Source organism: Ranitomeya imitator, chromosome 6 (genome assembly GCF_032444005.1).
Source record: "Ranitomeya imitator isolate aRanImi1 chromosome 6, aRanImi1.pri, whole genome shotgun sequence".
NCBI classification, from domain to species: domain Eukaryota; kingdom Metazoa; phylum Chordata; class Amphibia; order Anura; family Dendrobatidae; genus Ranitomeya; species Ranitomeya imitator.
In genome coordinates, this window is record NC_091287.1 from 549,112,269 (window position 1) to 549,124,414 (window position 12,146).

A 12,146-nucleotide genomic window follows, 5' to 3' on the forward strand; every position below is an offset into this window, starting at 1 on the left:
GCCTAATGGGGGTGCATTATACTATACAGGCTGCCTAATGGGGGTGCATTATACTATACAGGCTGCCTAATAGGGGTGTAATACACTATACAGACTGCCTAATGGGGGTGCATTATACTATACAGGCTGCCTAATAGGGGTGTAATACACTATACAGGCTGCCTAATGGGGGTGCATTATACTATACAGCCTTCCTAATGGGGGTGCATTATACTATACAGGCTGCCTAATGGGGGTGCATTATACTATACAGGCTGCCTAATGGGGGTGCATTATACTATACAGGCTGCCTAATGGGGGTGCATTATACTATACAACCTGCCTAATGGGGGTGCATTATACTATACAGGCTGCCTAATGGGGGTGCATTATACTATACAGGCTGCCTAATGGGGGTGCATTATACTATACAACCTGCCTAATGGGGGTGCATTATACTATACAGGCTGCCTAATGGGGTGCATTATACTATACAGACTGCCTAATGGGGGTGCATTATACTATACAGGCTGCCTAATGGGGGTGCATTATACTATACAGACTGCCTAATGGGGGTGCATTATACTATACAGGCTGCCTAATGGGGGTGCATTATACTATACAGACTGCCTAATGGGGGTGCATTATATTATACAGCCTGCCTAATGGGGGTGCATTATACTACACAGACTGCCTAATGGGGGTGCATTATACTATACAGGCTGCCTAATGGGGGTGCATTATACTATACAGGCTGCCTAATGGGGGTGCATTATACTATACAGGCTGCCTAATGGGGGTGCATTATACTATACAGACTGCCTAATGGGGGTGCATTATACTATACAGGCTGCCTAATGGGGGTGCATTATACTATACAGACTGCCTAATGGGGGTGCATTATACTATACAGGCAGCCTAATGGGGGTGCATTATACTATACAGGCTGCCTAATGGGGGTGCATTATACTATACAGGCTGCCTAATGGGGGTGCATTATACTATACAGGCTGCCTAATGGGGGTGCATTATACTATTCAAACTGCCTAATGGGGGTGCATTATACTACACAGACTGCCTAATGGGGGTGCATTATACTATACAGACTGCCTAATGGGGGTGCATTATACTATACAGTCTGCCTAATGGGGGTGCATTATACTATACAGGCTGCCTAATGGGGGTGCATTATACTATACAGACTGCCTAATGGGGGTGCATTATACTATACAGACTGCCTAATGGGGGTGCATTATACTATACAGGCTGCCTAATGGGGGTGCATTATACTATACAGGCTGCCTAATGGGGGTGCATTATACTATACAGACTGCCTAATGGGGGTGCATTATACTATACAGGCTGCCTAATGGGGGTGCATTATACTATACAGGCTGCCTAATGGGGGTGCATTATACTATACAGGCTGCCTAATGGGGGTGCATTATACTATACAGGCTGCCCAAAAGGGGTGCATTATACTATACAGGCTGCCTAATGGGGGTGCATTATACTATACAGGCTGCCTAATGGGGGTGCATTATACTATACAGGCTGACTAATGGGGGTGCATTATACTATAGAGGCTGCCTAATGGGGGTGCATTATACTATACAGGCTGCCTAATGGGAGTGCATTATACTATACAGGCTGCCTAATGGGAGTGCATTATACTATACAGGCTGACTAATGAGGGTGCATTATACTATACAGGCTGCCTAATGGGGGTGCATTATACTATACAGGCTGCCTAATGGGGGTGCATTATACTATACAGCCTGCCTAATGGGGGTGCATTATACTATACAGCCTGCCTAATGGGGGTGCATTATACTATACAGGCTGCCTAATGGGAGTGCATTATACTATACAGACTGCCTAATGGGGGTGCATTATACTATACAGGCTGCCTAATGGGGGTGCATTATACTATACAGGCTGCCTAATGGGGGTGCATTATACTATACAGGCTGCCTAATGGGAGTGCATTATACTATACAGACTGCCTAATGGGGGTGCATTATACTGTACTGGCTGCCTAATGGGGGTGCATTATACTATACAGCCTGCCTAATGGGGGTGCATTATACTATACAGGCTGCCTAATGAGGGTGCATTATACAATACAGGCTGCCTAATGGAGGTGCATTATACTATACAGGCTGCCTAATGGGGGTGCATTATACTATACAGGCTGCCTAATGGGGGTGCATTATACTATATAGACTGTCTAATGGGGGTGCATTATACTATACAGGCTGCCTAATGGGGGTGCATTATACAATACAGGCTGCCTAATGGGGGTGCATTATACTATACAGGCTGCCTAATGGGGGTGCATTATACTATACAGGCTGCCTAATGGGGGTGCATTATACTATATAGACTGTCTAATGGGGGTGCATTATACTATACAGGCTGCCTAATGGGGGTGCATTATACTATACAGGCTGCCTAATGGGGGTGCATTATACAATACAGGCTGCCTAATGGGGGTGCATTATACTATACAGGCTGCCTAATGGGGGTGCATTATACTATACAGGCTGCCTAATGGGGGTGCATTATACTATACCAGCTGCCTAATGGGGGTGCATTATACTATACAGGCTGCCTAATGGGGGTGCATTATACTATACCAGCTGCCTAATGGGTGTGCATTATACTATACAGGCTGCCTAATGGGGGTGCATTATACTATACAGGCTGCCTAATGGGGCTGCATTATACTATACAGGCTGCCTAATGGGGGTGCATTATACTATACAGGCTGCCTAATGGGGGTGCATTATACTATACAGGCTGCCTAATGGGGGTGCATTATACTATACCAGCTGCCTAATGGGGGTGCATTATACTATGCAGGCTGCCTAATGGGGGTGCATTATACTATACCAGCTGCCTAATGGGGGTGCATTATACTATACAGGCTGCCTAATGGGGGTGCATTATACTATACAGGCTGCCTAATGGGGGTGCATTATACTATACAGGCTGCCTAATGGGGCTGCATTATACTATACAGGCTGCCTAATGGGGGTGCATTATACTATACAGGCTGCCTAATGGGGGTGCATTATACTATACAGGCTGCCTAATGGGGGTGCATTATACTATACCAGCTGCCTAATGGGGGTGCATTATACTATACAGGCTGCCTAATGGGGGTGCATTATACTACACAGGCTGCCTAATGGGGGTGCATTATACTATACCAGCTGCCTAATGGGAGTTCATTATACTATACAGACTGCCTAATGGGGGTGCATTATACTATACAGGCTGCCTAATGGGGGTGCATTATACTATACAGACTGCCTAATGGGGGTGCATTATACTATACAGGCTGCCTAATGGGGGTGCATTATACTATACAGACTGCCTAATGGGGGTGCATTATACTATACCAGCTGCCTAATGGGGGTGCATTATACTATACAGGCTGCCTAATGGGGGTGCATTATACTATACAGGCTGCCTAATGGGGGTGCATTATACTATACCAGCTGCCTAATGGGAGTTCATTATACTATACAGACTGCCTAATGGAGGTGCATTATCCTATACAGGCTGCCTAATGGGGTGCATTATACTATTCAAACTGCCTAATGGGGGTGCATTATACTATTCAAACTGCCTAATGGGGGTGCATTATACTACACAGCCTGCCTAATGGGGTGCATTATACTATTCAAACTGCCTAATGGGGGTGCATTATACTATTCAAACTGCCTAATGGGGGTGCATTATACTACACAGCCTGCCTAATGGGGTGCATTATACTATTCAAACTGCATAATGAGGGTGCATTATACTATACAGGCTGCCTAATGGGGGTGCATTATACTATACAGGCTGCCTAATGGGGGTGCATTATACTATTCAAACTGCCTAATGGGGGTGCATTATACTACACAGACTGCCTAATGGGGGTGCATTATACTACACAGACTGCCTAATGGGGGTGCATTATACTACACAGCCTGCATAATGAGGGTGCATTATACTATACAGCCTGCATAATGAGGGTGCATTATACTATACAGGCTGCTTAATGGGGGTGCATTATACTATAAAGGCTGCCTAATGGGGGTGCAATATACTATACAGGCTGCCTAATGGGGGTGCATTATCCTATACAGACTGCCTAATGGGGGTGCATTATACTATACAGGCTGCTTAATGGGGGTGCATTATACTATACAGGCTACCTAATAGGGGTGCATTATACTATACAGGCTGCCTAATGGGGGTGAATTATACTATACAGGCTGCCTAATGGGGGTGCATTATACTATACAGGCTGCCTAATGGGGTGCATTATACTATAAAGACTGCCTAATGGGGGTGCATTATACTATACAGGCTGCCTAATGGGGTGCATTATCCTATTCAGACTGCCTAATGGGGGTGCATTATACTATACAGGCTGCCTAATGGGGGTGCATTATACTATACAGGCTGCCTAATGGGGGTGCATTATACTATACAGGCTGCCTAATGTGGGTGCATTATACAATACAGGCTGCCTAATGGGGGTGCATTATACTATACAGGCTGCCTAATGGGGGTGCATTATACTATACAGGCTGCCTAATGGGGGTGCATTATACTATACAGGCTGCCTAATGGGGGTGCATTATACTATACAGGCTGCCTAATGGGGGTGCATTATACTATACAGGCTGCCTAATGGGGGTGCATTATACAATACAGGCTGCCTAATGGGGGTGCATTATACTATACAGGCTGCCTAATGGGGGTGCATTATACTATACCAGCTGCCTAATGGGGCTGCATTATACTATACAGGCTGCCTAGTGGGGGTGCATTATACTATACAGACTGCCTAATGGGGGTGCATTATACTATACAGACTGCCTAATGGGGGTGCATTATACTATACAGGCTGCCTAATGTGGGTGCATTATACTATACAGGCTGCCTAATGGGGGTGCATTATACTATACAGACTGCCTAATGGGAGTGCATTATACTATACAGACTGCCTAATGGGGGTGCATTATACTATACAGGCTGCCTAATGGGAGTGCATTATACTATACAGACTGCCTAATGGGGGTGCATTATACTATACAGGCTGCCTAATGGGGGTGCATTATACTATACAGACTGCCTAATGGGGGTGCATTATACTATACAGGCTGCCTAATGGGAGTGCATTATACTATACAGACTGTCTAATGGGGGTGCATTATACTATACAGGCTGCCTAATGGGGGTGCATTATACTATACAGACTGCCTAATGGGGGTGCATTATACTATACAGACTGCCTAATGGGGGTGCATTATACTATACAGACTGCCTAATGGGGGTGCAATATACTATATAGACTGCCTAATGGGGGTGCATTATACTATACAGACTGCCTAATGGGGGTGCATTATACTATACAGGCTGCCTAATGGGGGTGCATTATACTATACAGACTGCCTAATGGGGGTGCATTATACTATACAGACTGCCTAATGGGGGTGCATTATACTATACAGACTGCCTAATGGGGGTGCATTATACTATACAGACTGCCTAATGGGGGTGCATTATACTATACAGGCTGCCTAATGGGGGTGCATTATACTATACAGGCTGCCTAATGGGGGTGCATTATACTATACAGGCTGCCTAATGGGGGTGCATTATACTATACAGACTGCCTAATGGGGGTGCATTATACTATACAGGCTGCCTAATGGGGGTGCATTATACTATACAGACTGCCTAATGGGGGTGCATTATACTATACAGACTGCCTAATGGGGGTGCATTATACTATACAGACTGCCTAATGGGGGTGCAATATACTATATAGACTGCCTAATGGGGGTGCATTATACTATACAGACTGCCTAATGGGGGTGCATTATACTATACAGGCTGCCTAATGGGGGTGCATTATACTATACAGACTGCCTAATGGGGGTGCATTATACTATACAGACTGCCTAATGGGGGTGCATTATACTATACAGGCTGCCTAATGGGGGTGCATTATACTATACAGACTGCCTAATGGGGGTGCATTATACTATACAGACTGCCTAATGGGGGTGCAATATACTATATAGACTGCCTAATGGGGGTGCATTATACTATACAGACTGCCTAATGGGGGTGCATTATACTATACAGACTGCCTAATGGGGGTGCATTACACTATACAGGCTGCCTAATGGGGGTGCGTTATACTATACAGGCTGCCTAATGGGGGTGCATTATACTATACAGACTGCCTAATGGGGGTGCATTATACTATACAGGCTGCCTAATGGGGGTGCATTATACTATACAGGCTGCCTAATGGGGGTGCATTATACTACACAGACTGCCTAATGGGGGTGCATTATACTATACAGCCTGCCTAATGGGGGTGCATTATACTATACAGGCTGCCTAATGGGGGTGCATTATACTATACAGACTGCCTAATGGGGGTGCATTATACTATACAAGCTGCCTAATGGGGGTGCATTATACTATACAGACTGCCTAATGGGGGTGCATTATACTATACAGACTGCCTAATGGGGGTGCATTATACTATACAGACTGCCTAATGGGGGTGCATTATACTATACAGGCTGCCTAATGGGGGTGCATTATACTATACAGGCTGCCTAATGGGGGTGCATTATACTATACAGGCTGCCTAATGGGGGTGCATTATACTATACAGGCTGCCTAATGGGGGTGCATTATACTATACAGACTGCCTAATGGGGGTGCATTATACTATACAGGCTGCCTAATGGGGGTGCATTATACTATTCAAACTGCCTAATGGGGGTGCATTATACTACACAGACTGCCTAATGGGGGTGCATTATACTATACAGGCTGCCTAATGGGGGTGCATTATACTATACAGGCTGCCTAATGGGAGTGCATTATACTATACAGACTGCCTAATGGGGGTGCATTATACTATACAGACTGCCTAATGTGGGTGCATTATACTATACTGGCTGACTAATGAGGGTGCATTATACTGTACTGGCTGCATAATGGGGGTGCATTATACTATACAGCCTGCCTAATGGGGGTGCATTATACTATAGAGCCTGCCTAATAGGGGTGTAATACACTATACAGGCTGCCTAATGGGGGCGCATTATACAATACAGGCTGCCTAATGGGGGTGCATTATACAATACAGGCTGCCTAATGGGGGTGCATTATACTATACAGGCTGCCTAATGGGGGTGCATTATACTATACAGGCTGCCTAATGGGGGCGCATTATACAATACAGGCTGCCTAATGGGGGTGCATTATACAATACAGGCTGCCTAATGGGGGTGCATTATACTATACAGGCTGCCTAATGGGGGTGCATTATACTATACAGGCTGCCTAATGGGGGTGCATTATACTATACAGGCTGCCTAATGGGGGTGCATTATACTATACAGGCTGCCTAATGGGGGTGCATTATACTATACAGGCTGCCTAATGGGGGTGCATTATACAATACAGGCTGCCTAATGGGGGTGCATTATACTATACAGGCTGCCTAATGGGGGTGCATTATACTATACAGGCTGCCTAATGGGGGTGCATTATACTATACAGGCTGCCTAATGGGGGTGCATTATACAATACAGGCTGCCTAATGGGGGTGCATTATACTATACAGGCTGCCTAATGGGGGCGCATTATACTATACAGGCTGCCTAATGGGGGCGCATTATACTATACAGGCTGCCTAATGGGGGTGCATTATACTATACAGGCTGCCTAATGGGGGTGCATTATACTATACAGGCTGCCTAATGGGGGTGCATTATACTATACCAGCTGCCTAATGGGGGTGCATTATACTATACAGGCTGCCTAATGGGGGTGCATTATACTATGCAGGCTGCCTAATGGGGCTGCATTATACTATACAGGCTGCCTAATGGGGGTGCATTATACTATACAGGCTGCCTAATGGGGGTGCATTATACTATACCAGCTGCCTAATGGGGGTGCATTATACTATACAGGCTGCCTAATGGGGGTGCATTATACTATACCAGCTGCCTAATGGGGGTGCATTATCCTATACAGGCTGCCTAATGGGGGTGCATTATACTATTCAAACTGCCTAATGGGGGTGCATTATACTACACAGGCTGCCTAATGGGGGTGCATTATACTACACAGACTGCCTAATGGGGGTGCATTATACTATACCAGCTGCCTAATGGGGGTGCATTATACTATACAGGCTGCCTAATGGAGGTGCATTATCCTATACAGGCTGCCTAATGGGGGTGCATTATACTATACAGACTGCCTAATGGGGGTGCATTATACTATACAGCCTGCATAATGAGGGTGCATTATACTATACAGGCTGCCTAATGGGGGTGCATTATACTATACAGACTGCCTAATGGGGGTGCATTATACTACACAGACTGCCTCATGGGGGTGCATTATACTATACAGGCTGCCTAATGGGGGAGCATTATACTATACAGGCTGCCTAATGGGGGTGCATTATACTATTCAAACTGCCTAATGGGGGTGCATTATACTACACAGACTGCCTAATAAGGGTGCATTATACTATACAGGCTGCCTAATGGGGGTGCATTATACTATACAGGCTGCCTAATGGGGGTGCATTATACTATACAGACTGCCTAATTTGGGTACATTATACTATACAGGCTGCTTAATGGGGGTGCATTATACTATACAGACTGCCTAATGGGGGTGCATTATACTATACAGGCTGCCTAATGGGAGTGCATTATACTACACAGACTGCCTAATGGGGGTGCATTATACTACACAGACTGCCTAATGGGGGTGCATTATACTATACAGGCTGCCTAATGGGGTGCATTATCCTATACAGACTGCCTAATGGGGGTACATTATACTATACAGGCTGCCTAATGGGGGTGCATTATACTATACAGACTGCTTAATGGGGGTGCATTATACTATACAGACTGCCTAATGGGGGTACATTATACTATACAGACTGCCTAATGGGGGTGCATTATACTATACAGGCTGCCTAATGGGGGTGCATTATACTATTCAAACTGCCTATTGGGGGTACATTATACTATACAGGCTGCCTAATGGGGGTGCATTATACTATACAGGCTGCCTAATGGGGGTGCATTATACTATACAGGCTGCCTAATGGGGGTACATTATACTATACAGGCTGCCTAATGGGGGTGCATTATACAATACCAGCTGCCTAATGGGGGTGCATTATACTATACAGGCTGCCTAATGGGGGTGCATTATACTATACAGGCTGCCTAATGGGGCTGCATTATACTATACAGGCTGCCTAATGGGGGTGCATTATACTATACAGGCTGCCTAATGGGGGTGCATTATACTATACAGACTGCCTAATTTGGGTACATTATACTATACAGGCTGCTTAATGGGGGTGCATTATACTATACAGACTGCCTAATGGGGGTGCATTATACTACACAGACTGCCTAATGGGGGTGCATTATACTACACAGACTGCCTAATGGGGGTGCATTATACTATACAGGCTGCCTAATGGGGGTGCATTATACTATACAGACTGCCTAATGGGGGTGCATTATACTATACAGGCTGCCTAATGGGGGTGCATTATACTATTCAAACTGCCTATTGGGGGTACATTATACTATACAGGCTGCCTAATGGGGGTGCATTATACTATACAGGCTGCCTAATGGGGGTGCATTATACTATACAGGCTGCCTAATGGGGGTACATTATACTATACAGGCTGCCTAATGGGGGTGCATTATACTACACAGGCTGCCTAATGGGGGTGCATTATACTATTCAAACTGCCTAATGGGGGTGCATTATACTATACAGACTGCCTAATGGGGGGGCATTATACTATACAGACTGCCTAATGGGGGTGCATTATACTATACAGGCTGCCTAATGGGGGTGCATTATACTATACAGGCTGCCTAATGGGGGTGCATTATACAATACCAGCTGCCTAATGGGGGTGCATTATACTATACAGGCTGCCTAATGGGGGTGAATTATACTATACAGGCTGCCTAATGGGGCTGCATTATACTATACAGGCTGCCTAATGGGGGTGCATTATACTATACAGGCTGCCTAATGGGGGTGCATTATACTATACCAGCTGCCTAATGAGGGTGCATTATACTATACAGACTGCCTAATGGGGGTGCATTATACTATACAGGCTGCCTAAAGGGGGTGCATTATACTATACAGGCTGCCTAAAGGGGGTGCATTATACTATACCAGCTGCCTAATGGGGGTACATTATACTATACAGGCTGCCTAATGGGGGTGCATTATACTATACAGGCTGCCTAAAGGGGGTGCATTATACTATACCAGCTGCCTAATGGGGGTACATTATACTATACAGACTGCCTAATGGAGGTGCATTATCCTATACAGGCTGCCTAAAGTGGGTGCATTATACTATACAGGCTGCCTAAAGGGGGTGCATTATACTATACCAGCTGCCTAATGGGGGTACATTATACTATACAGGCTGCCTAATGGGGGTGCATTATACTATACAGGCTGCCTAAAGGGGGTGCATTATACTATACAGGCTGCCTAATGGGGGTGCATTATACTATTCAAACTGCCTATTGGGGGTGCATTATACTATACAGGCTGCCTAATGGGGGTGCATTATACTATACAGGCTGCCTAATGGGGGTGCATTATACTATACAGGCTGCCTAATGGGGGTGCATTATACAATACCAGCTGCCTAATGGGGGTGCATTATACTATACAGGCTGCCTAATGGGGGTGAATTATACTATACAGGCTGCCTAATGGGGCTGCATTATACTATACAGGCTGCCTAATGGGGGTGCATTATACTATACAGGCTGCCTAATGGGGGTGCATTATACTATACCAGCTGCCTAATGAGGGTGCATTATACTATACAGACTGCCTAATGGGGGTGCATTATACTATACAGGCTGCCTAAAGGGGGTGCATTATACTATACAGGCTGCCTAATGGGAGTGCATTATACTATACAGGCTGCCTAATGGGAGTTCATTATACTATACAGACTGCCTAATGGAGGTGCATTATCCTATACAGGCTGCCTAATGGGGGTGCATTATACTATACAGGCTGCCTAATGGGGGTGCATTATACTATTCAAACTGCCTAATGGGGGTGCATTATACTATACAGACTGCCTAATGGGGGTGCATTATACTACACAGACTGCCTAATGGGGGTGCATTATACTATACAGGCTGCCTAATGGGGGTGCATTATACTATTCAAACTGCCTATTGGGGGTGCATTATACTATACAGGCTGCCTAATGGGGGTGCATTATACTATACAGGCTGCCTAATGGGGGTGCATTATACTATTCAAACTGCCTAATGGGGGTGCATTATGCTATACAGACTGCCTAATGGGGGTGCATTATACTACACAGACTGCCTAATGGGGGTGCATTATACTATACAGACTGCCTAATGGGAGTGCATTATACTATACAGACTGCCTAATGGGGGTGCATTATACTATACAGACTGCCTAATGGGGGTGCATTATACTATACAGACTGCCTAATGGGAGTGCATTATACTATACAGGCTGCCTAAGGGGGGTGCATTATATTATACAGGCTGCCTAATGGGGGTGCATTATACTATTCAAACTGCCTAATGGGGGTGCATTATACTACACAGACTGCCTAATGGGGGTGCATTATACTATACAGGCTGCCTAATGGGGGTTTATTATACTATACAGGCTGCCTAATGGGGATCATTATCCTATTCAGACTGCCTAATGGGGGTGCATTATACTATACAGGCTGCCTAATGGGGGTGCATTATACTATACAGGCTGCCTAATGGGGGTTTATTATACTATACAGGCTGCCTAATGGGGATCATTATCCTATTCAGACTGCCTAATGGGGGTGCATTATACTATACAGGCTGCCTAATGGGGGTGCATTATACTATACAGACTGCCTAATGGGGGTGCATTATACTATACAGACTGCCTAATGGGGGTGCATTATACTACACAGACTGCCTCATGGGGGTGCATTATACTATACAGCCTGCCTAATGGGGGTGCATTATACTACACAGGCTGCCTAATGGGGGTGCATTATACTATAC